This window comes from Camelus bactrianus, chromosome 28, assembly GCF_048773025.1.
Source record: "Camelus bactrianus isolate YW-2024 breed Bactrian camel chromosome 28, ASM4877302v1, whole genome shotgun sequence".
Classification (NCBI taxonomy): domain Eukaryota; kingdom Metazoa; phylum Chordata; class Mammalia; order Artiodactyla; family Camelidae; genus Camelus; species Camelus bactrianus.
In genome coordinates, this window is record NC_133566.1 from 13,017,670 (window position 1) to 13,045,365 (window position 27,696).

The 27,696-nt window shown below is 42.6% G+C and overlaps 1 non-coding gene across 1 annotated transcript; it reads left to right on the forward strand.

Moving 5' to 3' along the window:
• The first annotated feature begins 11,079 nt into the window (after window positions 1-11,079).
• Window positions 11,080-11,152, forward strand: TRNAG-ACC (transfer RNA glycine (anticodon ACC)). The gene has a single exon. It is a non-coding gene; the product is annotated as a tRNA-Gly (tRNA).
• Window positions 11,153-27,696: the final 16,544 nt, after the last annotated feature.

The following is a 27,696-nucleotide window of genomic DNA, read 5'->3' on the forward strand; positions in this document are numbered from 1 at the left end:
AAACCTTACATTTACCCCTCCCCCATCTGCTCACAAACCCATCAGTAGAGGACAGACACCTAATTGGCTCCAGGTGCTTGAGCAAAACTTGTGTCAGATCTAAACATGCCAGTCAAAAGGCAAAGATGGTCACACTGAATTAAAAACCAAGATCCACCTAGATATTGTCTGCAAGAGATAAAAGACACAAAGATTCAAAGATACAAAGAGATTGAAAGTTAAAAGGATGGAAAAAGATATCCAAAATAGTATCCATAAGAGAGTTCAAGTGGACATATTCGTATCAGACACACTAGACTAGAATACAAGGATAACTGGAGACATAAGGGAATATTCTATAATTAAAGGGTCAATACATCAGGACATAAAACAATTACAAATGTACACGTGCTGAAAAACAGCTCCAAAATGCACAAAACCAAAATTGACAGAATTGAAGTTGAAATAACCAATTCCACCCTAACCGCTGGATATTTCAATACCCCCTTCAATAATTGACAACAAAACTAGATAGAAAATCAACAAGGATATAGAAGAGTTGAACAACACTATCAACCAGTTTGCTCTGACATATACAGAACACTGACTGCAGAATAAACATTCTTTTCAAGTGCATAGGGAACATTCCCTAGGGAAGACCATATGTTAGGCCATAAAACAAGTCCCAGTGTATTTAAGCAGATTAATTCTATAAAATATGTTCTCTGACTACAATGGAATTAAATTAGAAATCAACAAAAGAAAGAAATCTGGGAAATCTCATAATATTTGAAAATTAAATAACATACTTCTAAATAACCCATGGGTCAAAGAAGAAATCACAAGGGAAATTAGAAAATATATTCAGCTGAATGTAAATGAAAGCACAACATGTAAAAATATGCGAGATGCAAATAAAGCAGCATTTAAATGGAGTTTTATAGCATTAAATGCTTATCCCAGAAAAAAAAAAGATCTCAAATCAATAGCCTAAGATTCCATATTAAGAAAATAGAAAAAGTAGACCAAACTAAATACAAAGCACATAGAAGAAAGTAATGAAGATTAAAGTGAAGTCAATGAAATAGAAAACAGAAGAACAACAGAGAAAAATCAGTGAAACCCAAATTGGTCCTTTGAGAAGATCAATAAAATGGAAACGTGTTAGCTGGACTGATATAGGGAAAAAGAGAGAACACACAAATTTTCAAAATCAAGAATGAAAGAAAGGATTATTACTGATCCTACCAAGATGAAAAGGATTATAAGGAACTATTATGAACAAATTTATGCCAAAATACTTAGACAAAATGGACAAATCCTTAGAAAGACAAAAATTACTAATACTTACTCATGAAGAAATAAAAAATCTGAATAGCACTCTAAGCAGTAGAGAAATTGAATTAATTTACAACTTCCCACAAAGAGGTCTCAGAATCTGATGGCTTCAAATAATTAAAGAAGATATAATATCAGATAATTAAAGAAGATATTTCAATCCTTCATAAACTCTTTCAGAAAATGGAGAAGGGTATACTTTTCCACTCATTCTGGGAGTCCAGTATTACCCTGATATCAAATCCAAACAAAGCCATCTCCAGGAGAAAAGAAACTATAGACCGATAGCCCTAATGTACATTGATGCAATCATCTTCAACAAGATATTAGCAAACTGAATCCAGCAATTATATGAAAAGGACGATATAGCATGACCAAGTGGAATTTACCCCAGGAATACAAGGTTGGTTTAATATCTGAAAAGCAGTAACTATAATACAGTATATTAACAGAATAAAGGACAAAATCCACACAATCATCTGAAAAGATGCAGAAAAAGCATTCAACAAGTTCCAACACCCATTTGTAATAAAAACTCTCAATGTATTGAGAGTAAGAGGGATCATCCACAACTGATAAAGGGCTTCTGGGAAAAACTTACAGCTAACATCATACTTACTGGTGAAAAAATGAATATTTTTCCCATAAAATCAAAAACAAGGCAGCAGTGTCCACTCTCATCACTTCTTCTCAACACTGTATTGAAAATTTTAGTAAAATAGGCAAAAACAAAGAAACAACAACTAAAAGTAAACCCATCCAGGCTGGAAAGGAATAAATAAAATTGTATTCTCAGAATATAAGATTCTGTATATAGAAAATGCCAGAGAAACCATGTAACATTAATAAGAACAAAAATTAATGAGTTTAGCAAGGTTGCCTGACACAAGATCAATATTAGATTATCAACTGTATTGTCATATGCTAGCAATGAAAAATCCAAAAATGAAATTAAGAAAATGATTCAATTTACATTAGCATCACAGAGAATAAAATACCTAGGAATACATTAACAAAAGAAATATAAGACTTGTACATTGAAGACTACAAAACATGAGAAAAAGTAAAGAAGATCTAAATAAATGGAGAGATACTCCAGGCTTCTGGATTTGAAGTCTTACTGTTGTTAAGAGGGAAATTCTCTCCAAATTGACGTTAAACTCCCAATGAGCTTTTTTGTAAAAATTGATAACTGGAGTAAAACCAAAGAAACAAACAAGCAAAAAAATCTATGTGAAAATGCAAAACACTTAGAGTGGCCAAAACAATATTTTAAAAGAACAAATTAAGGACATACATTACTTAATTTAAAACTTACTATAAAACCACACTAATCAAAGCTGTGTGGTATTAACACAAGGACAGGAACACAGATCAGTTGCACAGAATTAAATGTCCAGAAATAGACTGTCACTTTTATAGCCAATTGATTTTCTATGAAGTTTCCAAACAATTCAATTCAGTGATGAAAGGGTAATTTTTAAAAATGGAATGTTGTTGAAGTACAATATTATTTTAGTTTAGTTTTGGTATAGTACATAGTTATGTGACAATTGTATACATTTTGAAAAGGTCACCACAGTAAGTCTAGTAGCCATCTTTTCCCATACAAAATTGTTACAGTATCATTGATCATATTCAAAAGGATGATACTTTCAACAATGCTGCTGGGACAATTGAATAACCATATGCCAGGGGGGAAAAAAAAGGAGAACTTAGACCTTCATCTCACAATATAAACAAAAAATTAGCCCACAATGGATCATAGGCATAAATGTAAAAGCTAAAACTATTGAACTTATAGAAGAAAACATTGGAAGAAAATCTTTGCGACCTTAGACTGGGCTACGCATTTTTATAAATGGCACCAAAAGCAAGATCTAAAAAAGAAAAATATTGATAAATTGAACTTTAAAATTTAAAACATTTGGGCTTCAAAGGACACCATTAAGAAAATGAAAAGGCAAGCTATAGACTGGGATAAAAGATTTGCAAATCACACATTTCATAAAGGATTTATATCTAAACTATATAAAGAAATTTCTGAACATGTTGATTAAAAAACCAAATCACGTAATATAAAAATGGTCAAAAATTTGAACAGACATCTCACCAAAGAAGTTATACAAATAGTTAATAAGCTCATGAAAGATGTTCAACATCATTAGTTAATTAGAAAAATGCAAATTAAAATCACAGTGAGATATGGCTGCACACTCAGTAGGATGGCTGCAATGAAAGAGACAAAACTAAGAAAGACAAGGATGTGGAGAAACTCTAGCCCCCCTATACTGCCTGTGGGAATTTAAAATTTCTATGTCTTTGGAAAACAGTCTGGGGCTTTCTTAGAAAGTTAAACTTACCACTTGATCCAGCAGTTCTACTCCTAGGAATCTGCCCAAGAGAAATGAAAACACACGTCCCCACAGAGATGTATATGCAGATGTTTAGAGAAGTATTATAAGAACCAAGAACTAGGAAAAATCCAAATGTCCATTAATAAATGGATAAACACAGTGTGTCCTATGCCTGCAATCGGATATTCAGCAATAAAAGGGGGGAATAAAAGACCTGCTGATACATCCCATGACATCGATGAACCTCAGAAGCACTGCTAAACCAGAGTGGAAGAAGCCAGAAACAAAAGGCTCATGAGTATATGATTTCATTTCTATTAAATATCCAGAAAACGCAAATTTATAGAGGCAGCAAGCAGCTGAGTGGTTACCTAATTAACCTGAATTACTGCAAACAGATATGAGGGAACTTTCTGGGCTTATGGAAATGGAAACTGGATGTGGTGATCATCACACAACTCCATACATTTGCTAAAGATCATTAAATTGTACCTTTATGATGAATGAATTTAAAGGTATGTAGATTATGCCTTGACAAAACTGTTTAAACACTTGAAAACGTGAAATGTAGAGATCTAAAAATCCAGCTGCAGTCCAGTTGGCTCTGCTTTGCTATGAATCATTTCTGCTGCTGAAGTTAAGCTGGAATTTGGAATGATTATGCGAATGTAACTGCTGGATCTCCAAGAAGATTGGTTTCGGGTACATAATGATATTTAGAAATAAACACTCGGTCAGTTTGGTTGTCTCTACAGCAATTTACTATTTGCTATGCTTTCTGCAGTGCAGGTTGCTTCTCAGGGGATATTACTGCTCAGTGTAAGTAGTAATTAATTAAGAGCTCAGCTCCTGCCCTAGAAGCAAGCAGAAAGGCAAAGAAAGCCAAACAGATGTCCCCAAAGTGATGTCCAGGTCTTCTAGCAAGCTTCCTAATTACCACTAACACAAACGTGCCCTGGGTTGGAAAATACTCACTTCCTGTCAAGAATAGCAGTGAAATAATTGGCCAGAAAAAGGAAAAACCCCTTAATTCTTACGTACTGGCAGTTGAAATGTGTAAGTATAAAATCAGCTCATACAGTGAGTCAACCTTGATCATCATGACCAAGTAGGGAGGTTGCTTGGTTGCTGGGGATTAAAGAAGAATATGAGCTGGGGACAGATCTGCCCTGTCAAATATCAAGACTTATTCTGGAACACTAGTAAATTGGCGCCATGATAGATGGATAGGCCAATGAGACCAGAGAACTGAAACAGAGCCACAGAATTAGTCTATCATATTATGATAAACAAGCGATACATTATATGACTATGTTGAAATTAAGTATATAAAAACTAACTTAGAAAACAATTGGAAGTCAGTTCAGGAAACATTTTCTGTAAACATCCAGATAGTAAATATTTTACACTTTGTAGACCATCCATCTCTGTTCGTTCTCCTCCTCTGCTTCCTCCTCCTCCTCTTCCTCCTTCATCTTTTTTTTCTACCAACCTTTAAGAATGTAAAAACCATTCTTAGTTCAGGGGCCTATAAAAACAGACCATGGGCAAGGGCCGTAGGTTGCCAACCCTTGATCTATAGTATCAGAGAAGATAATTTCAATGAACATAAAAAAAAAAGGCTTAGTAATCACAAAACAGTCTGCATACAAATCAGTAAGAATACACACAGCCCAACAAGAAGGTGAACAAATGATATGAACAGGAAATTGAATAGCTAATAAACATACAAAGACAAACTTGTGCGTGGAGAGCGGGAACTACAAATGAATGCATAATGTTATGAGATAACATTGCACACCCTTCAGTTTGCAATACAAAAAAAGTGAGTCTAAGTCTTTCAAAAGATGCAGGTCAACTGAAATTCTTACACCGCTGATGGAGTGTAAATTGGTTAATCACTTTGGAGAGCAATTTTGCACTTTAAGTAAATTTGAGGACGCACATACCCTGTAACAACGCTGCTAGGAGTACTAAGGGGAAAAATGGGAAACCACTTAATGTCCACTGCACAGGCAATGAATAATGAAGGTCCTGCCAACAGCCATCCCTGGGCTTCCCCGGCCGGAGCAAATCCCACACGGTGCCCAGAATGAATTTCTTTATGGGCAGCTCTGCAGGTCTGAGCGACATTCTGCTCCCCAGTTACATCTGCTGACCTCTCCTGGGGGGATCTCCTCGCTCAGTCTGGTTAGAATCGGAGGGGCAGCGTCCACTGACCGATTGCGTTAAGGCTGCTACTCAGATTGAGCTCTTAGAACTTGGATCAGGGCCCAGATCTTGGATTATGACCATGCGTCACCCAGGAAAAATGGTCTTAAATGCATCCTGGGCTTCCTTCAGATGGACGGATACGGCAGGGGAGAACAGGGAAAGTGCAGGACCTCAGGTCCACGCGCATGTGGATTATCTGGAGTTTCGGAAAGAGTCCTCACCAAGTGCAGGGGGCCAAACTCTCCCTCCGACAGCACCGAGAGAGGCAAAACGAGCTCCACTTTTATTCTACGGGGTCCCAGTTCCTCCAGGCCCCAACGCAGACATCAGCCTGGGGCCGGGGTAAGGCTGTGTCTTTGTGCCCAAGCCCGCTCACTCAGTCTCTGGCATCCAGCCTGGAACCCACATTCCACCTGGGCACCCCATAACCTGCTGCCGTGCCCAACCTGGCCACACTACCTGATCAGAATCCATTCAGAAGAATATGTAAATTAGGGGCTGAGGGCTTAATGAATTCCGTAGCCCGGAACTTCACTGGAGCTTTGCAGTAGTGAGTTTCCTGGCCACTGGAGCGTGAGAGCAGAGGGTGGACGCCCACTGGTCAGGGGTGCGGAGATTTGAGCGCTGTGCGGAGTATGGGGCCGGATGGCCTCGAGGGCCCTTGCTAACTCTGAAATGTGGTGCAGCTGTGACACCGGATGTCTTAACCTCCCAGAAAGAGACTGTGATAGGGAGGAAGGTAGATATTGGGCAGACTGACGGACCAGGGTTCTGCAACCTGCAGGTCACTGCCAGAGCTCTCTCTGCCTCCTGAGTTTACTTAAGTACTTGACCAAGGGCTTCTTGGAAGGAGAGACGAGGGCCCCCATCCCTGTATTAGACAATTAAAGCTTTGTTCTCTGTGTTACTGACCTGCAACAGTTAATGCTCTTCCCAAAGAGGCCCAGCTTAGGCACTGGAAGGATTAGGGGAAAACCCGCTTTCAGAAACCAACAAGAGCTGACATATAAATAGACTTTCTCTATAACATTATGAACATCCGTGGACTGTTTGAAAATCAGAAAAAACAAAACAGAACAAAATCGTGTGTTGTGGGTAGCAGATAGGATTATGGTCCAGTTGCTGTTTCTCTTTTATTTCAGATTTCTGTGACTCTTTTTATAAAGTTTCTTTATAAAGACTTTAGAAAGAGAAATCACTTCTCTGGACTCAAAGGGCATTTCATCAATCACTATGTTGGGGAGATGAGGACATGTTTCTATATTTATCTCATTTTGGCTTTGGTGGCTCGGGGCCATGGGTGGTTCTCAAGGCCTTGGGTCTGTCCAGTTCCAGAACTGAGCTGACCGAGTTTCCTGTCTGTGTGTTTTTGTTTTGCTTAGTTTGGTTTGATGCAGCCAAGTGGGCAGGTCTGAGGTGTCGGTATCCACACAGCAGCAGAGGAACAAGAGCTTCTGGGGCCTTCTCCTTTCTTACAAAAGCATAAGTATTCCTTGACAGCTCTGGGGTGCTGACTTCCGGGGAAAGATGGTGGCATGAACACCTGCCCCCCATCCTGGTCTCTCCTGAAACCCCCCAAACTTTACTAGAGAGAACAGGGGCAGAGACAACTGGGTTTTGGAAGCTGGAAGGCAGAGCAAAGCCAAATCTGGCAGTGCATAAGCCTGAAAGTCCACACAATTCACACTGCAACACCCTCACGAAGCCCAGGAGAAGGCTGTCCAGATGCACCTGGGACTGGGGGAAAGAGAGGAAGGCTGAAAAATACTGGAGAAGTTATATCTGCAGGTGCCCCCACCTCCCACAACTGCCTCTCCCCAGCCTCGTTAGGAGACTGGAGATTCAGTCTGTGGAGAAAGCCGAGCGGACCATCATACACAACCGAGGATGGGGTCCTGCTCCACAGGGCAGGAAAAGCTGGCACCCTGATTGTGGGCTTCCAGCCTCCTTCACTGTGAGGAATACGTTTCTGTTAAGCCGTCCAGTCGATGGTGTTTTGTTATAGCAGCTCTAGCTGACAGATACACTCAGCTAACCTCTATCCTCAGATCTCTGTTTAAACCATATCTACTTAAAAAAACTGTCTCTGATTCCCCTCTCCTGTGCCACACTCCCATTTGGATGGGACCCCTGGTACTGAACGTCATGGCAGTCGTGGTCCCTTTTTCACGACAGCATTAATTAATTGTGTAGCTATGGGTGTTTCTCCGCCAGCCTGTGCTCAGTAGAGGCGGGGACGGCACCTGTGCTGTTCAGTGACGTAACCTGGTATTCAGCACAGGGCCGGAACATGGTGGGTGCTCTGTCAAGATTTTTAATATGTGATCATGAAAGCTGGCCCTGAATGTGAGGAAATCTTTTGGAGCAGTTTCAAAAATTTGGTTTTCAACTCTGCAATCTTACCGGAGAAAGGCTGCCAACCTTGTAGTTTGTGTCACCCTTCTTAACGTGCAGTGCTTGACATCATCAGTGCTCACACATGCCTTCTACCTTGTGGGAGTCTCTGCTGCTTTATAGTCTGCCACTTTCACTGCATGGAAAGGATGCCAGACAAATCCCCCTTGTGGGACCTGAGCATCCAGTAGATGCTGCCTTATCTCTTGGTTTCTTCCCTGTGGTCACCAGACTGTCCCTTAAAGTAGTTCAAGCCTGTGGGCCCTGTGTAGTATCCAGAATGGTGCAGCATGTGACTGTGCGGTAGTGTGAATGAAGGACAAATGCGAGGTCTGAGTGACAAGCCTGTGACTGAGCGTCAGTGAAGCAATCCGAGCAGACGGTGGTTCACCTGTGCATGTGCGGGCTCACCGCTGAGCGCCTGGCCCCTCTCCACCGGAGCTGCGACGACACCCAGCTAATCCCGCAGCTCTTGGGTCTTCCCCTGGCCCGGGCTGTTTTTGTGCCCTGCCTAACACCTGTAGGTGGAACTGTCCTCTCTTGTGAGCTAAATGTTTGTGCCACCTCAAAATTCATATGCTGAAGCCCTCAGCACCAGTGCAGTGGTGTTGGGAGGTGGGGCCTCTGGATGGAGGGCATGAGGATGGGGCCCCCAATGGTGGGATTAGTGCCCTTATAAAAAGCACAGACCAGAGCCCCCTCTTTCTGTTCTCGGAGGACATAGCAAGAAAGTGGCTGTCTGCAGGCCAGGAAGAGGGCCCTGATGAGGAAGTGAACTTGCTGGCACCTTGGTCTTGGACATTCCATCTCTAGAACTGAGAGACATAAATTCCTGCTGTTGTAGCTGCTCAACCTGAGGATTTTGTTATCGCAGCTCAAATGGACTAAGACCTTCCCCAGCACCCTCTCCTCGTAGGTCTGCACGGTATCGTCTCCCACCTGGAGGTGGCCCACATGCTCCGGTGTCTCAGTGGAAGACAGCTTTTGAGTTTACTTTTTTCCTTTTCTTTTTATTATTGAAGTAGAGTCAATTTACAATATTGTGTTAGTCTCTGGTGTACAGCACAGTGATTCAGTTACACACATATATATATTCTTTTCATTATAGGTGACTGCAAGGTATTGAATATAGTTTCCTGTGCTCTACGGTAGGACTTTGTTGTTTATCTATTTTATACATAGTAGTTTGTATCTGCAAATCCCAAACTCTCAATTTATTGCTCCCCCCTTCCCCCACCTCCGCCTGTAACCATGTTTGCTTTCTATGTCTGTGAGTCTATTTCTGTTTTGTTAATAAGTTCGGCCAATTAGAATCAGAATATCGAGTTCACTTTTGTTGAACACCTACCTGGTGACACTTTGCTGTCTGTGTGAGGGCTCATTTTGAGGACAGTAACCTGCTCTTAATCTCACTCTCCAAACTAGAAAATTCGTCTTTATGGAGAGAATACTTCACTTAACAGACTTCCCAGGCACGGATACAGGCAGAGTTCACACCTTCCCACCATTTTTAATGTCCACGTGTTCTGTTGATTCCTCCTGGTTGACGGAGTCATTCCGTATAGTTGATCCAGGTTTTCTGATCTGAACATTTATATACTGGTCGCTTTTTTCTAACTTTGAGATTTTTCCTCAGAGGAAGGTTTCCTGGCGAAAGAGTCTGAGTTTTTTTACGGCACTGACATAAAGCCACATTGCTTCACAAAAGCCGCGACTGTACGCAGGGCTCCAGCCCTGCACGAGGGAGCCCACGCCATCCCCACCACCCCACCAGGTCTTACATCTCTGTTTTAACTAGTTTATTAGGTACCTAATGGGCCCTTCGCTTTATTTTACTGTTCATTCCTTCCTATGCAGAATTCTGCTGCAATGAACAAAATGCTAGCGCTCCTAAAGTCTGTTATCTTTCCGCCAACAAGCAGAACTCTCTGCTTGAGTGTCCATAGGTTTGACTCTGACACCGCACTGTCCGCATTCTGTAATCTACAATCTATTCATTTTTAATATTAGTGCTGCTCCTAGAGATGTACGGGGGGAAACGCGGTGAAAGAGAAAGCAAACAAATGCGCAGACGAGCAAGGACGTTTTTCCTTTGCCAACAAGGGCCTCCCCGCAGTCACAGCGTTCGTCGCAGGCCACCTAGTGGGCCCACGTGGGAAAAATGCTGGGGGAGGGGAGGGGGACCTTTCCCGGGAGCACAGAGAGGGGCGCAGGCCCTTCACGAGGGACGCTGGCTCTGAGTCCTGTTTCCTCCCCGGGAGGGGGGGGGGTGGGGAGAATTGTAGGCACCCCCCCCAACTCCCATCAGCTCCCCTGCACCACCACCATTTCACATTTCCCGGGGGAGGCGATGGGCCGGCCTCTTCCTGGTGTAGGTGTAGGGGAACCAGGAGGGAGCAAAACACAGCTGTTACATCAGCTAAACTGCACCAAGTCGGGGACTCCGTTAGAGGAATGAATTTCTAGCGCACGCACGCGCACACACACACGCACACAAGCCAACCACGATTCCCGGGAACAGAGATGCCAACATTAGGGGGTTTTATTCTCTTACCTAGTGTTACTTGAGTTCCCAGGGCGCGCAATGCCTCGCTCGCTTGCCTTACACCTGGCCCCCGCTGGGACCCGGTGTCTAAAGGAAGGGGACTCAGCGGTGGGCCGGTAGTAACGGAGATGCAGTGAGACTTGAGCCTGAGGTCTCTCTGCAGGAGGGCATCAGAAAAGAAGCTTCCCGGGGAGGTGGGATTTTTTTCCCTCGTGGCTTTAATTTTTGGTTATATTTAAACAAAATCCGTGGGGAGGGTATAGCTCAGGGGTAGAGTGTGTGCTTACCATGCATGAGGTCCTGGGTTCAATCCCCAGTACCTCCATTAAGGAAATAACAAAACAGAAAAAAAAAATTTTTAACGCCCATTTTAAACAAAATCATATACATTTATAAAAACTTGGGGGAAAAAAACAAAAGTGAACGTTCCTCTCCCTCCTCCTGCACGTCCGTTCTCAGCAGGGAGCCGCTATTGGGTTTGCTTTGTGTAATTCCTGGAGACTTTAAACCAGGACTCAAAAGATGAAAAGGTTTGGTCGGGGGAGGGGAGGGGAGAGTGACGAGATGGTGGGACTGTCGGGAACGGGAAGAGTTAACTCTAGGTGGGCACCCAGCCCTGTGACCCTGGTCCTATTTGAATTTTCTGATAGTCTCAGCTCCCTTGGGTTTCTGATAGTACTTATAATTAAAAAGAAAAAAAAAGAAAAGAAAGAAAAGAAAGAGAGGAAAAAAGAACTAGTTAATTCATTCCAGATATCTTGCTTTCTTCAAATTCCCCGGATTTTTTTTTTCCTTCTTTGGTCTGACCACGAAATGAACCCAAGAGTATGAATCATAAGCCTTCACCTCATGAATGTTTTATTCCAAGAACTTTGACTTTCCGAACTTTTTATACTGCATTCAAATCCTCCGGCAACTTGGCATTTTCCTGCTCTCGCTGGCCCTTGGAAGGAGGGCTGGGGGACGTCTGCTCGGCAGCGGCAGGTACCTAACTCCCAATGTAGTTAGTAGCAGCCTCAGTCTTCGCAGGCCTCCGGGCTAGCTAGTCTACGGGCCTTTCCTCTGGGCAACCTGTGCTTACCTCTGTCAGAGGACTTCACAGTCCACAGTAAGCTGCTGTTAATTATGGGGCTGTATGCAGCCGGTGACATCCGTGAAGCCTGTCTGCTCCCTGGGATAGGCGCAGCGCCCAGGACCTCCAATATCTGCAGCATGAATGTAAGAGTCATGACCAGTCATAACCACCATCGAAATTCTCTGTTCAAGAGGTGGTGGCCACAGAGCTCATTGCATCAGCCACAAGCCATGTGTGACAAAAATGCTAGCTCACCCGCAGCCAGGCACAGTCCCCACACCGGAAGTCTGACGGAGCCTCCTTTGTGGATTTCCCAGCACTCTCTCTCATCTTTGAGAGTTAGAACTTTCCAGGCTCCAGCTGCCCAGTGCGTGACACCCACGCTCCCTGACTCAATCCCAGCCACCACTTTTCCAGTCAGTGGTGACCCACGCTCAGCCTGTGCCACAAAATCCTTCTGAGTGGTGTCACCCTACACCCCATGCTCACCTTCCCCATCCAGGACCTTCAGCGGGAGCCAGCCAGCTGCACAGAGCATGTGCCACTCAGCTTCCGTGTCCTCCCAGGCCCCCTTGCCACTTGACCTCTTGGTCCACATTGCCTGTCTCTTTTCCTCAACTCTTCACCTGCCTCCTTTCTGCCTCAGGTTCTGTGTGTTACTCAGGAGAGGCAAGGTGCTGCTCCAGGAACAATCTCCCTAAAAATCTTACAGACCTAATACAATTAGAGCTGATTTCTTGCTCAGGGGCTCACTCTGGGTTGGGGGATGATTTCTGCTCACTACAGTCATTTAGGGACCCAGGTGGATGGAGGTTCCATCTGCAGGTCACGTGGCCACGCCTCATTTCATTGCATGCGGGGGATGGTCCTGCCAGGCACCAGAAGCGGAGATCTGTGCATGGCTTTGGAGACTGACTTCCAGACTCTCCTTTCACTGACAGTGCGGTTGGACTTGTTTGTCAGCCAGACTGACCTTGGCCATCCTGCCTGACTCCCAGCCTCGCTTGCTCCTGCCATTTTAATCCACCCACAGTTGTGAGGAATAAATCTCTCTGGCTGAGGAACCCGGACCACTACTTCCTGCCAGAGGAAGGAAATGATCATCATTCATGGGAGATCAGTCGTGTTATAAAGCAATAGTCCCAGAGAGTTTCCAAACACCTTCTCAGCCAGTAGTTTTCATTCAGTTAGCCAAGGAATTTCCACCAACTGGGTTTCTTAAGCCCTTATTCTGTGCCAGGGACCTGCCAACCACACACGGTCCCTGCTGTGAAAGAACTAACATGTAGGCGAGCAGATTCAAAACTCTCCGAAGCAACTCTTGCCTCGTCTACTGTCCCAGAAGCGCAGAGGCTAGTGATGGGCAGGAAAAGGCATCCGAGGGGAGCAAGTTGGGAAACCCAGCACCAGTGGGGTCAGCTGCGCTGGGGGACAAAGCTGCCAATAGTGGGGAGGGCTCCACCCACTCTGTTGTCTCATGGCATGGAGACAGGACAAACAGAACATCAAATTGTTGCCTCCAGCAAAACCAGGCTTTCCTACAAGCTGTCAGTGTTGTGTCTAACGGTCTTAGCATGGGTTTGAGTCTCAGCTTCTCCAATTCCAGGCGTGCCACCCTCTGGGCTGTTTCATCATCTGTAAAGTGGAGTTTTGGGGAAGATTAAATGAGATGCTATATACAAAGCGGTTAACAGTGCCAGAAAAATCTCAGCCTCTGCTGATGTTTTGGAAGCACATCCAAGCACCTGCAGTGGGCACACAGTGCATGGACTGGGTTTTATCTCCCACTTCCTTTACAACAAAATGTTTTTCAGTAATCATTGTGAAATGGAGTAAATAATAATAATGGCCAGAAACATGCAGTAAATTTTCCCTTTTATTGAACTTTCCATATAACGATGATAGCAAAACAGAAAATATAAACACCCTGTGCAACAAAGGAAACAAATTTCCAGTACAACAAGGAAGCAGTGGATTGGTTTTTTTAATTACATTAATGTATTTTTTTTAATAAAGGAGGAAAAGGTATACCTAAAAACTAGTCCGCCATGGTAATGAACAATACTACATACAATTTAATAGCAATTGACTAAAAAGTAAGATAAACAGAAAAAATAATTTTGAATTTTCAATACTAACATTTTCAAATATTACTCAAGTGTAATCACATCTTTCATGGATGGAAAATTTGCACATAGCAAAAATATCGTACCTTGAAGTTTATATGGCTTCACAGTTTTAAATTTTAAAAATAAAAACTCCAAGCAATCATCTAGAATATGCCAGAATAGAAGAAGCAACTCCGTTTCTTCATCTCTAAACTGTTCTGCTGTCATTGTTTATTTCAGATCTGTGGTCTAAATGCAGGAATATGCAAGTTCCGCAGAGGATTAGATGTGAACTCGAAGTGAACTCACTCAAAAGGAGCACAAGGCCAGTCAGCTCTCAGAGGGATGGGTGTAGCCAAGTCCAGGCTAATCCGGGGCCAACTGCATGACTGGAAGTTCTCTGATGAACTTTCCCGCAGCACACAAAGTTTATCCAGCACTGGGGGGAGAAGGGCAGAATTCTGACATGGCCCCGAGATTTCCAGCCCCTGGGAACAGGCACCATCTCCCATCATTCAGTCAAACACTCATCTAGGCACTGTGGTGAGGGACTTTGCAGATGGAATTCAGGGTTCAAATCAGTTGGCCTCTTGGGGAGATTAAGCAGGTAGGCATGACCTAATCACATGAGCCCTCTCAACCTAGGTGTAGAGTCGGAGACCCAGGAAATCAGAGATTCAAAGCAGGAGAAAGATTTGATGCACTGTTGCTGGCTTGAGGATGAAGGGGGCCTCACAGCAAGGAATGTGGTTAGTGGCCTTAGAAGCCAAGAGCAGCCCCTGGCGGACTGTCAGCAAGGACCCGGGAGCCTCAGTCCTGTCACAAAGAGGAACTGAATTCTGCCACAAGAGTGAGCTTGGAAATGGATTATTTACCACCCCCAACCCAGAGCCTCCAAGTGAGGACTGAGGCTGCCCAACACCTTGACTCCAGTCCTGTGGCCGGAGCAGAGGTCAGGCTGAGTATCCCTGTGCTTGACTCCTGACCTGCACAGCTGTGAGCTAACGAGTGGGTGGGCACTGGGGTTGGCTTGATTGCTTGGTTTTGAGCTTTACTGAGATGTAATTGATGATTGAAAATGGTCTATTGAAGATGTACAACTCGATATTTTGATACATGTGTACTTTTGATGTGACCACCACAATCAAGCTAACTAACCTGTCCATCACCTTGTTGAAGCAAAGCATGTTACAGCTCAGTGTTAGAGCTCAGTTGTGACAGCAACCTGGATCCAGGCAAGAGACCAAGCAGCACTCGGAGGGTTGGAGAACTCAGGTTTATTACGCCAGCAGGCCCAGAGGAGTTGACACTCCAAGCTCTGGACCCTGTCTGTAGGTTTACACAGGCTTTTATAGGCTACAAGTCTAGACTTGGCAACATTTTGCAACATCATATGCAAATAAGGTATAACAAAGGTGACTAATTAGGAACAAGCTTTGTAGAAATGGACCAAGCAGGAGTTAGCTCAGGGAACCAATAGAATCTTAGGGGTAAGTTCTGCTTTCCTAGAAGTAAGCCTTTTCAGAGTTTAAAAAGCGAGATAATGCTGCTGGGCCAGGGAACCAAATGGTGCTGGCAGAAGGGTGGTGACCCTGCCTGGGAGTCCTGCTGTCTTTTTTTTCATGGGGCTTCCCACCACAACCTCACAGATTTCCTTTCTGTGTGTGTTCATAGCAGCACTGTATGTAATAGGCAAGACATGGAAACAGCCTAAAAGTCCACGGACAGATGACTGGGTAAAGAAGCTGTGTATATTTATACAATGGAATACTACTCAGCCGTAAAAAAGAATAAGATAATGCCATTTGCAGCAACATGGATGGACCTAGAGATCATCATTCTAAGTGAAGTAAGCCAGAAAGAGAAAGAAAAACACCATATGATGTCACTTGTATGTGGAACCTTAAAAAAAGAGGACATTAATGAATTCATCTATAAAACAGAAACAGACTCACAAACATAGTAAACAATCTTATGGTTACTAGGGAAGGGGGGTAGGAAGGGATAAATTTGGAAGTTTGAGATTTGCAAATGTTAGCCATTGTATGTAAAAATAGGTTTAAAAAAATTCTTCTGTATAGCACAGGGAACTATATTCAACATCTTATAATAACCTTTGATGAAAAAGAATATGAAAACAAATACATGTATGTATATGCATGACTGGGGCAATTGTGCTATACCCCAGTTACACATTGTAACTGACTCTACTTCAATAAAAATGTACAAAATTTAAAAAAGAGATTTGCCCTGTTAGCAAATTTCAAGTGTGTAATACAGTACTGTTCAATTTAGATTGAGATTGAAAAGTCACAACTAAACTCATGCTCAGTTCATTAAGTGAATCGTGGGTTTAAATTAAACCATTGCACTGTGGAAAAAAATGGATTTGAGAAACTAATATTAATTTTTTCCATAGATTCTTAAATTTACTTTATAAGAGCTATTTTCACATGAATAATTAACGTATCTATTACAAACGATCCTATCGTAAATGACAGTATGTCCAACAGGACTTCCACTCCATAGCACTTTTCTTAGCTGTTAACACCATGCTGGTTTAAATTGACCTTTGCCTTATTTTAATGTTTGACAGACATTCCCAGCACCCCTCACCTCCAGGTTCCCCAAATTACGTCAAGTGAAGGAGGCCTGACTGCTTCTGTCTATGGAATGTGAATAAAGAATATTCTACTCATTTTTGCAAAACTTCAATCACATACTTTATTTCCCCTTCAATAATAACAGTTTTATTGTTGTGATTTAATAGGCAATATTTTTTGTCATTAAACAAACAGGAAATCTCATCCCTTCCCCTCATTTTAAACAGTTGAGCAAAGAATAAAATTCTACAGAGTTCTCTCTGCAAGTGGGTGACTCTTCTCTTAGTATATTTTCCTAGACATGGAATTGTTGGGTTAAGAAGCATGTTTAAATTTTTAACAGATGCCATCAAATTGCTCTTTGGAAAAGTTGTTTCTGCTTTTCCTGCCAAACACAGTGCTTGTGAAAGCTCACCCATTTCTCCACATCCTGGTCAAAGTCTGATGTTTGTGGTTTGTCTTTTAAGCCCATTTTAAAAAAAAATTAGTTCACCTAAGCAGCAATTTTTTTTTCATTTCCATTTTAATTTTTATTTCTTTGATTATTACTGAAGTTGTTTTCCTTTTTCACGGTTCATGCCTTTTGAATTTCTTTTGTGGAAAGAGTAACCATAATCTTTACCACTTTTCTACTAGGATATTTGTTTTTTTCTTATTGATTATTAAAAATCTCTTCCTATAGTAAGGATGTAATTTGGATGTTAATCATTTCAGGTGGATATTTTGCATTTCCTGTGCCTTTGTTTTGTTACATATAATTTATTTATTTATTGTTTGGGTGAATTTTTGCCAGTAACAAGTCATATTTAATACAGTTAATCTTTAAAAATATAACTTGTGATCCTAGATCAAGATAAAATAATATATATACACTTTTACAGCTTAGAAGCTGCAAAACACATTTGTTAGAAATATAATTTCTTAGACAGTTGGGTCTGATGTTACATCCTTATCTATGTTCTGGATATTGCAGAAGTCGGGTAATTACAAAGCATCGACAAATTGAGGTATGCAAGGAAAATTTAATTGCATAGTCATAAACAATGGCACTCTAAGAAGAAGATGGCCTGACTAGAAAAACAACAGACTGAACAATTTCCAAGAATGTATTTAAAGGAGAAGTTAAAAGTTCACATTGATGCAGTGAGTAATGGAGCAACAGTTAGTAATATTCTGGAATTTTTTTCAAATGTAATTGATTGTTAAAAAGTTGAAGCCTCTGAAAAACAGAAATGAAAGGCTCTGGGAAGCATGGCCATTTTGTTTAAAAATGCATGAAGCTCTTTGATAACACAGTGTGGCTGGGGAAATGCCAGGAACAGAGATGGTGCCACAAGAACAAAGCTCAAGTATTTTATGTCATGAAATGAAATAAAAATTTTAAAAGAATCATTTCAGCAATGTTACGGCTATTTTCCAGGAGATCACTTACAACTGCAGATCTGCAGCTGTGACCAGAAATTATCTGGGTTCCCCTGGCCTGGGATGAGAAAACAGAGGAGAGCTCCGAGTCCATGCAAATCTAAGTCTATTGCCAAGAATAATTTAAGAACCTCAGCTCAGCCTGCCTTTAGAAGAGTGTGAAATAGAGTGTATTTGTAGTCTTAAAAAAAGATCAAATAGATTGTCCCTGTTGTTGCCTTAATTCCCCAAGAGCCATGTGGAAATCGTTTGGGCACCTCCAGTGTCAGGTTTTCTGATGCCGTCCCCACTCCCTTCCAAGCCTACCCCCCAGGGCGTGGTTAGTTTGTATCCCCTTTCCCAATATCCAAGCTAAAAGCCTCAAGATATTTTGGGTTCCTCCTTTCTCCTTTCCCTGCCTTATATCCAAACAGTGGACAGAAGACATTTCTTCCCAGGAGTCTTCCCAAACCCCTGGTGAAAATTAGTCACTCCCTCCACTGTCCTTCTAGAAGGAAAGTATCTTTTTTTCAGGGATAGAATGTATCTATGTGCTGCTTTGTTTTTAAGGCCCCTGTACCTCCCTGGCACATCCTAAGTGCTCACGATGTTTCCTGAGTCAAAGTTAAATCCAGGATGGCCAGTCACCTCTATGATGTGTTTCCTGCAGCTGAAATCAGTGTTGCTGGTGTTCCATCATTGCTGCTCCTTAATCCTGGCAGGTTCCACTGCTACAATTTTTATGATGATTCTTCTCTGCCCCAGGATTCATGGGGTTTTTTGCAGCTGTTAGTAACTGCCTACAAAATTCTAGACTGTATCGCCAGGCTTGAATTAGTCTCTGTAAGTTAATAGGCTACGGTGATCACTTTTTATTACCAAATCAAAGACTCGCCTATGATGCAAAGCATTTTGTAATCTTTGGGGAAAATATTTCTGAGTCATTCTTGGGCATTCTGTGAGTGGCAAATGAGAATATATATTGCTTTCTAGAAAAAAAAAGAATTCTTTTGAGTCTATTTGCAGAAGTAGCTTTCACATAATTCTACAAAGGGCACTTTATAAACACTTCTGTGCTACACATATCAAAATCATGCTACTTGAGTAAGTTGAAAAGTTACTCGCTGGCGCTGGGAACCTGAGCTGTCTGCCACCTCTGAAGAAAGCCTGTCTGACTCAGTCATCAGAACTAAACAGTCAGGCAGGTGGGAAGCTGGCCTGACAGTCATAAAGATGGAAAAGCTGGGTAGACTGTGGTCATGAGAGACACGTGGCCCAGCTCCTGAGGGTCCTGAGCACAGGGACTTGAGCCTAGTCCCTATTTTATTCCAGAATATCACCCACAGAAGGCCCTTGAAGCAATTCACTGTTTCTGGGATATGCACAGACTTCAAACACAGACTGTTCTGTGTACGCTTCCTTGGGGATGTACTTGATCGGTCAGCAGGGGACAGAGGGGTTTCCCAGCTTAAAGCACAGATGAAATATTTAGGAGAAGTAGCAGGGATGAGGGCAGGTTCCACTGCCCGGCAGCTGGAGAAGGTGCTCCAGGTCTGAGAGGCACAGAGCTCGGCGGACGCAGCGGGGATGTGAGGTTGACTCCACCAGTCCCCTCCCAGCCCTCTGCAATCTGGTAAGTGTTAACCAGTTTAAAACTACAGTAAATGTATTTAATAACTAAAACATTGAAATCTTTCCCCTTGAGATGGGAATAAGACAAGGATACTTGCTAACACCTCTTTTATTCAACACTGCACAGCAGTTAACAGTGGTGTAAGGCAGGAAATAAATATACAAAGGCAGTAAAGAAAGAAACAAAAACTGTCATTAGCCTTCATATAGATTTTATCATAGAAAATACAAAATAATCTATAGAGGAAATCTTACAATTATAAATCAAGTTTAGCCATGTTGCTGAATAGAAAGTCAGCAGGCAGCATGACCTCTGGGTAAATACCCAAGAGAAATAAAAACATGTCCATACTTGCACATGAATACCCACAGCAGAATCATTCGTAACAGCCCAGAGGTAGAAACAACCCAAATGTCCGTCAAGTAGTGAATGAGTAGATAAGATGTGGTATAGCCATGCAATGGAATATTACTCAGCAACAAAAAGGGATGAGGTACTGATACACGTGACAATATGGATGATCCTTGAAAACACTGAGCTAAGTGAAAGAAGCCAGATGCAAAGAAGAATATACTGTATGATTCCATTCATATATGACATATAAAGTCTGGGTAAATTCGTAGAGACAGACAGTAGGTGAGTGGTTGCCTGGGGTCAGGGAGGATGGGGAAGATGCGAGGGGACTACTAAGGTGTGCAAGTTTTCTTTTGCGGGTGATAAAAACGTTCCAAAGTTAATTGTGGTGATGGGTACACAACTCTGTTTATGTTCTGAGAGCCATTGAGTTTTACACTTTACGCTCTCTGCTGGGTTGAATTTCCTGCCCAAGAGAGGGTAAGGGAAGTGTCTACTCAGCCTACAATCATTTCTTTAACAACATGGAGCAGCAGAAACTCTCCTACTGCTGATGGCAGTGACCATGGCCACAACCCCTTTGAAAATAACAGCATGGTGAATAAAAGTGAAGAAATGCATACCTTGTGACCTAGCTAGACATTCCACGTGGAACAGAAGTGCCTGCACATGTGTGCCTAAAGACACTTCATCATTCAAAATAGTCCCAGGCTGGAAACAACCCAAATATCCATGAATAGTAAAATTGATAGATAAACTGTAAAATTGTTGTACCACCATTTGGAATGCTATACAGCAAAGAAGATGAACTCACTACAGCTAAATGCTGCAACATGGATGAATCCTAAAATAAAGTTAAAAATGTCCTGATGCATGAAAAAGAATATGAAAATGAATATATATGTGTATTCATGTATGACTGAAAAATTGTGCTGTACACCAGAAATTGACACATTGTAAACTGACTATAACTCAATAAAATTAAAAAAATATATATTTGTGCATCAAAATCAAATGTGGCCATTATATGAATATGTTGGAAACACAATTCTTTCTTGTTTTAAATTTATCAGAGAGAAAGCACACTATATGATGACAATCATAAAATGACCAATTCCAATTCCTAAATAATAAGTCATCTGAATTTATAATTGAAAGAAGAAATAAACTAGAAATGTTTTTTAAAAACGTCCTGATGCAACAAAATTAAGTGATTTCGTAGATAATATTCAAAACAGGAGAAACTGTGTTGTTCAAGGATGCATACTTAGATGGTAAAACTCTAAAGAAAAGCAAAGATGAGGTGATCATGAAGGTCATATAGTGGTTTTGTTGGTGGGGAGGAATTAGGATTGAGAAAGGCCAAGAAGGCTGTATTCCATTTCTTCACTTGGTTGATGGTTACAGGAATGTTGACCTAGTAGTGTAAATTACTACAGAGTCAGCAAACCAGGACCTGAGGGCTAAACCCCGCCTGGCACCTGCTCTTGTAGATAAAGTGTTGTTGGAACACAGCCGCACTCGTTTGTTTACATCTTGTAAACAGACGGCTGCTTTTGAACTACAGTGGCCGAGTTGAGGAGTTCTGTCTTAGATCATTTAACCACAAAGCCTAAGATATTTACTATCTTACCTTTTACAGAAAACATTTGCCAACTCCTATTGTAGACTAATTTGTTAGCTGTATTTTACAAATAATGTATTTTTTGTAGGTGAGTTGTATCTCACAGTAAAAAAAAAAAAGAGGGGGGTAGTTAAAAAAGAATGCAGGGTGATCAGTACAATGATGGCTGTGTCCACACGTGGACAGGCTCTGGGCTCATGTGGGCAGGGCTTGGGGGTCTCATGAGAAGGGCTGGCAGCGTAAGGAAATATTTTCGGGAGTTGATGCCTAGATGTGTCTTAATGGATGAATAAGGATCAGTCTTATGAAAATGACATAGGAACTTCTAATTCCTGGGAATGTGGTGGGCTCGGTTACTCAGAACAATACTTCTGCTATTAATCAGTGAAAAATAATGTATGAAATATTTTAAAATTTATTAAAAGTACCCAAAAGCTGACCAGATAATAAGGAGTTACCAAGGCAAACATCTAAGTAGAATCCTAGACAGTCAAGAGAAGCTCCAATGCTCCTTCCATCCTGGGACCACCTGCCCATCTGGTCAAAACTGAGCTTCAGTTTTCTTGGCTTCATAGGACAATGCAGAAAAATCCACACCGAGGGCGTGATGAGGCTGGAGCTGGTCTTACGGGAGACCCTCCCTCCATAAAGGTGGGATCAACAAAAGGCTAAAGGATAATCTTTTAGTAGAAGTAAAGTGACCCTGGAGAGTAAGGTGATAAAAGAAGGATGAAAACAAGCAGCAACCGGAAATGGAGAATGTTTGGGTAAACCAGACAAGCATTGCTTGTGTAAAACAGAATGTTAGCACTGGGGAGTGGCAAAAAAGTAGAATTTAAGTAAATGACAACACTTATATATAAGTAGGTAGAAAGGTAAATGGAGTTAAGCCTTTTTAAAGTTTTTTTTTTAATTGTCCAGGATCAGGCTAAATGTACTGATTGGTTTAGACTGTGAGAAGTTAAATGTTCATGTTGTCATTTCCAGAGTAATTATTAAAAAAAAAATAGACAAAGGATATGACTTCCTAAGTACTAAAGAATAAAAAATGGAATGACAGAAATACTAAATTAATCCAAAAAGAAGGCAAGAAAGAAGAGAATTGATTTTTAAACTCATCACGATGTCAGATGGTGCTCAAGAAATAATGAAACTAGTAACAGACAGGATGGTAGGAGGTCACTAATAAGTGATGAAGGCAGGCAGTCTTTCTTGGCCAGTCATCAGAGGAGGGCACCAGTTGAGAACAGGAACAAAGTCTCTGTTTTGCTGTCTACACAACCACGTGGGAATCAATGGTTCCTAGCTTCCTCTAAGACATTTGATGATTTCATGGTGTGTTTTAAAATGTGTATCGTCCAAAGATGCTCTAGTCCATGGTTGCTGTCCATTCCCTCCTTAAAACTAAGTGAATCCACCCTCCAGGGGGACCCTGACAGCTCCTCTTCCCTTGACCGGTTGCAGTCATTTGACCAGCAACCTGTATTGTGCATGTTCCTCTCATTCCTGGCAAAGCTGCTTTATCCAGGAAGAAGAGTTGCCATTCTTGGATTTGAGGCACTCTCTTCCTTGCATAAGACAAATAGTTTTTTTCAGCTGCATGAGAGCTGAGTTTGGGGGCCATTGTTTCAGGTTTCCTGTGCTGGATTTTGTGATAAATTGAGACTTTTGTTTTGTTTTGTTTTGTTTTTCTTCCTTGCAGAGGAAATCAAATGCAGCAGCCTCTTTAGGGTGGGCTGTATCTGATGTGGTAAAGGCAACAAACTCAGGAAATTCAAGGGATGGGTCCAAACAAAACCACCACCCCCACCTAAAAACACAGAAAAGGTTATACTGGAGCAAAAGATGCAAGAAACGGTCCTTTTAAGAAACACAAAACTCAGGTTTGTATCACCTCTTCTTAGAGGTCATGTCTCATTGCATTAGTCATTCAACAAACATTTATTCAGCATTCAACAGTGTCTGTCCAGCACTGTGCTAGGTAGTTCTTATCTTATCTCCTTATAGAGGAAGGACAGCCAAGGATGCAGATTGTTAGCCCAGTGTGAGCAATGCTGGGCTGCAGTGGAGCCCAGGCGGGAATGGGAGGGCCCTGGGAACCCCCACTTAAACGAGCTGAAGAAGAGGGGTTCTGGGAAGGTTTCCAGGACAAGGGGAGATGAAGCAGAAATAGGCTGGACACCAGTTAGCCAGGAGAAGATGAGAAGTCGAGCGATTCCAGGCAGCCAGAGCAGATTGTGCAAAGGCCCTGAGCCATGCAAATCTGCAGCTCCTCGAGGAACTGCAAGTTCTGCTGCTCCAGGGAGGTGAGATGAGGCTAGAGAAGCCGTTCTTCAAATCTAAATAATTTCTGCATGAATATTTGAAACTACAGGCTTCTATCTGTGGAGAAGAAAAGAACTCGGGTGTGTGGTCATGGACTGTCGTTATTTGGGGTAAACCGAAGATCCAGGGAATGACAAAAATGTGGACAATAATAAGCAGGTAGGCAGGGCACAGGGCTCAGACCATCACAATGTGTCCTTACTGAGGTCTCACCACCCTGACCATGCATATGTCTCATGTAGATGCTTCATAAATATTTGCTGAGTGATGGCTCAGATCTAGCCCTCCATCCGCTCAGCCGCGATGCACCAAGTACACTTCAGAACGGTTGCCTCCATGTTGGTGTGGGAACCTCCTCCCACTTCTCCTCCCAGCATCCTCCCGGAGAAGATACTTGACAAGGATTAGAAAAGCATCCATTTGTTACATGGAAGTTCTGCTCAAATTAGCTCAAGTGAAAAGGTAGTTTGTTGGAGAACACTGTGGGATCCAGGGGAACTGAACTTCGGGACGGACATCAGAGCCACCTGGGGACCAGAAGGTTATCAGGCGTCTGCCCTCTCCAGCTCTCCCCACCTGGGTCCGTGGCCTCTTGCCCCGGCTTCTCTCAGCTCCTCCGCCTCCTGGGTAAGGTTCTAAGAAGTCCTGCTAAGCTAAGCGGTCTGGCCGGGGAACTATCAGAGGCAGGCGGGGGGTGGAGCTCCCTGGACCACTCAGCTGCACGTAGGTGTAGAGTGAGCAGCACTGGATGAGCTTCTAGGTGTCTGGAACAGCGATGGCACATGAAAATTATATTTGCGAATGATAATCTTGACAAACTGCATCTTGGGCGGCCTCTTTGGGGTCTTAATGTTAGCGTCTTTTTTTTTTTTTTTTAAATGGAGGTACTGAGGATTGAACCTAGGACCTTGTGCATGCTAAGCACGCGCTCTACCACTGAGCTATACCCTCCCCCCAATGTTAGCGGTTTTTAGTCCAGGTGAAGACATGCTTTTTTTTTCATAAAACAGACTTTAACCATCTTTAGGCATCTGTTGGGATGGGTTTGCTTTTGTTCAGCAGCAAAGCACACAGCAGATGTTCTCTGTAAAGCATCTTCTCGCCTCTCTCTGCTGGGGAATTCCAATTGTTAATTAGCAGAAGGGGGTCGTGCAGCAAATGGAAAGGCGTCGACTGTCCTTCAGCTGCCTTCAGCTGCCTTCAGAAAGATGTGTCAAACATCTACTTTGTTTGGGGATGCTTTAGTGAAATTCCTTTTATGGTGAGGAGATCAAGAGATAATTCCATGCCGAACAGCAGGGAGCAAGCAGCTGTTGGAGTATGTTTTCACCAAAGAATAATATGAACTGTGAGAAAAGATGCTTTGTCACGCCAGAGTCAGCTAACGCTGCCATTTGAAAACTGCTTTTAAAAAATAATTTCTCCACGCTCGTGAAAACCTATAAAATAGTATTTACTGAAGCCCAAAGTAATTGCTTAGTGTGCCTTTACCCATTCTCTTGGAATATTATTAAATGAATTCGGGGATAATTTATGATTTTGCACACAGACGTGATTTGGACAAATGCCTTTTGAGGTTATATGACAGCTCTAAAAAGATGACTTACTTAATTCCCACCATTCCTTTGCAAACAAGAAAGCCACTTTTCATTTTGTTTTTGCTTGGTTTTCTAGCAGACTTCCAGAAAAAAATCCCACTTTTTAATGTAACCAAAGAGTTCAAATGTGTTACTCTGCAAATTACAAATTATAAGTATTCAGTGATGAACGAAGGCTGCTTCTCATTCCATGCATTTTCTGAGTTCCCTGCCGGTAATTCTGTTGGTTACACCGCATGTGGCACGCCTTTCACGTGACCTCTTCGAAAGAGGAGAAAGGAAAACTGGGAGTCAGTGGAAAACAGTCTGTACAGAAAGGAGATCTCCCCACAATGCTTCAGATCATGGATTTCAGATCAAGAAATGGCAGAGATGTGCTTGATGTGAAGTTGGATTTCCCCCTCACCCACATGCCTGCGAATATGCCATTCCCACCAATTTCAACTAGAGCGTGACCCAGACACTCAGAAGGCAGATCTGGACCAAGGAAAATTGTAACATAGGATCATGATTTGGAGTCTCTCCAGTGAGACTGTTATGCTCCAGGACCGTCTGAAAGTCTCCATGGCTTGTTAGTTTAGAGCCCAGTGATCTTAAAGAGTCTCTCCCAGGCAAAAATGGGACACACAGTTGTCTGTTCTTGATCATGCTGTCCGTGCAGACACTAACTACATTCTGCATCCCCAGCTGAATGCATTATACTCATTAGCTTTATTTAAAAATACATCTGGTGCCTGGGGACACCTGGTACAGCCATAGAAAGTGAATAATTGGGAGAATTGAGTGAAATTAAGCACCCCGGATCAGAGATGGTTTTGTGCGAGGATAAGGCACAGTGGGTGCCCTTGCAGAAGGTGAAATGAGACTGACTGGATAATCTGGAAACCAGTTAGCCTGGAGTAGGCAAACGAAGTCACTGTTCAGCTAAAAAAGACACATTCTCTGGCAGAGGGAGAAAAAGCTTTGTGCGCACAAAATGTAACATAAGGAATTGGAATTCTTTTGAGACAAACTTCAGGATTTCTTTTCCCTTCTAACGATACAGGACATTGAAGGGAAGGTGCCGAGTTGGAGGCTGGGGCTTTCGGGTTCAACAGCGCGCGTGCACGAGTCTGGCTCTCCCATCAGTGAACACCACAGAGTGAAAATTTTTTTTCTGTCAGTTGCAATAAAACATTCTTTGACAAGAAAATAGATTTTATACCTAATTCTACTCAGCAATCTATGTGGCTACATTCCCAACCCAAATGAAAGCCCCAATCACAGTGCTAGTGAGAGAGTCATGGGCAGAGGTAAATGTCCTTTGCACACGTAGCACATTAGGAAGGCATAGCTGTGAATAAATCTGAGTGCTGCTGTGAATGAATCTGAGTGCTACTGTGTTAGCATGAACTTACTCAGAGTCTGCTTTTGTAAGAGGGCTGGTCAGACTAGGGACACCAGCTGTCACCTGCTGTGGATGAAATTAACTGGTCCTTCGCGGGGAGGGTGTGAATTTGACCCCTGGCCTCATGTCTCTGGTCCTCTAACTGCCAGACCTCAACAGCTCTGGAGCAAGGTGAGGTGATATTTGCATTTCATAGCATCTTACATTTGATGCAGTAAACAGCAGGGAGACCACGGATTCACCAGAGGGTTACGATATCTCATTGTATTTTCAGGGTCTGTCCCAGTGCTGGGTGCTGAATGGGGCTCAGGAAATATGCAAATATTATGCAATCAGCAGTGATGTAATAGGACCTCAACTTGGCCTTAAATAACAGTCAGCTCTTCTCTTGGTTATTTCCAATCTCTGTGGAAATAGCTGGGCATCTTGGGGAGTTTCTTGGGTGGCAGGCAGCTGCTGCAGGACCAGCTTGAGGATGGAAGGAGCCATGCTCTCAGCTTCCACAGGTCAGAGAAGGATGCCCAATACTGGGGACCCAGGATATGAATACTTAGTCCAAAGCAAAGCCCATGAAGGGACCTCGCAGGGCTCCCGCCCAAGGCACTGAGGGACCTGCCACTTCTTCTAGAAACAGCCAGAGGAGAAGGGCTGACCTCGAGAGAACTGCCTTGGAGGACCTGCTGTATCACTTGCCTTTGTAGCTTCCTCTCTCCTGCCGGTCCTCCATCAACGTTGCCTTTCCACCTTCCCCGTCAGGAGTC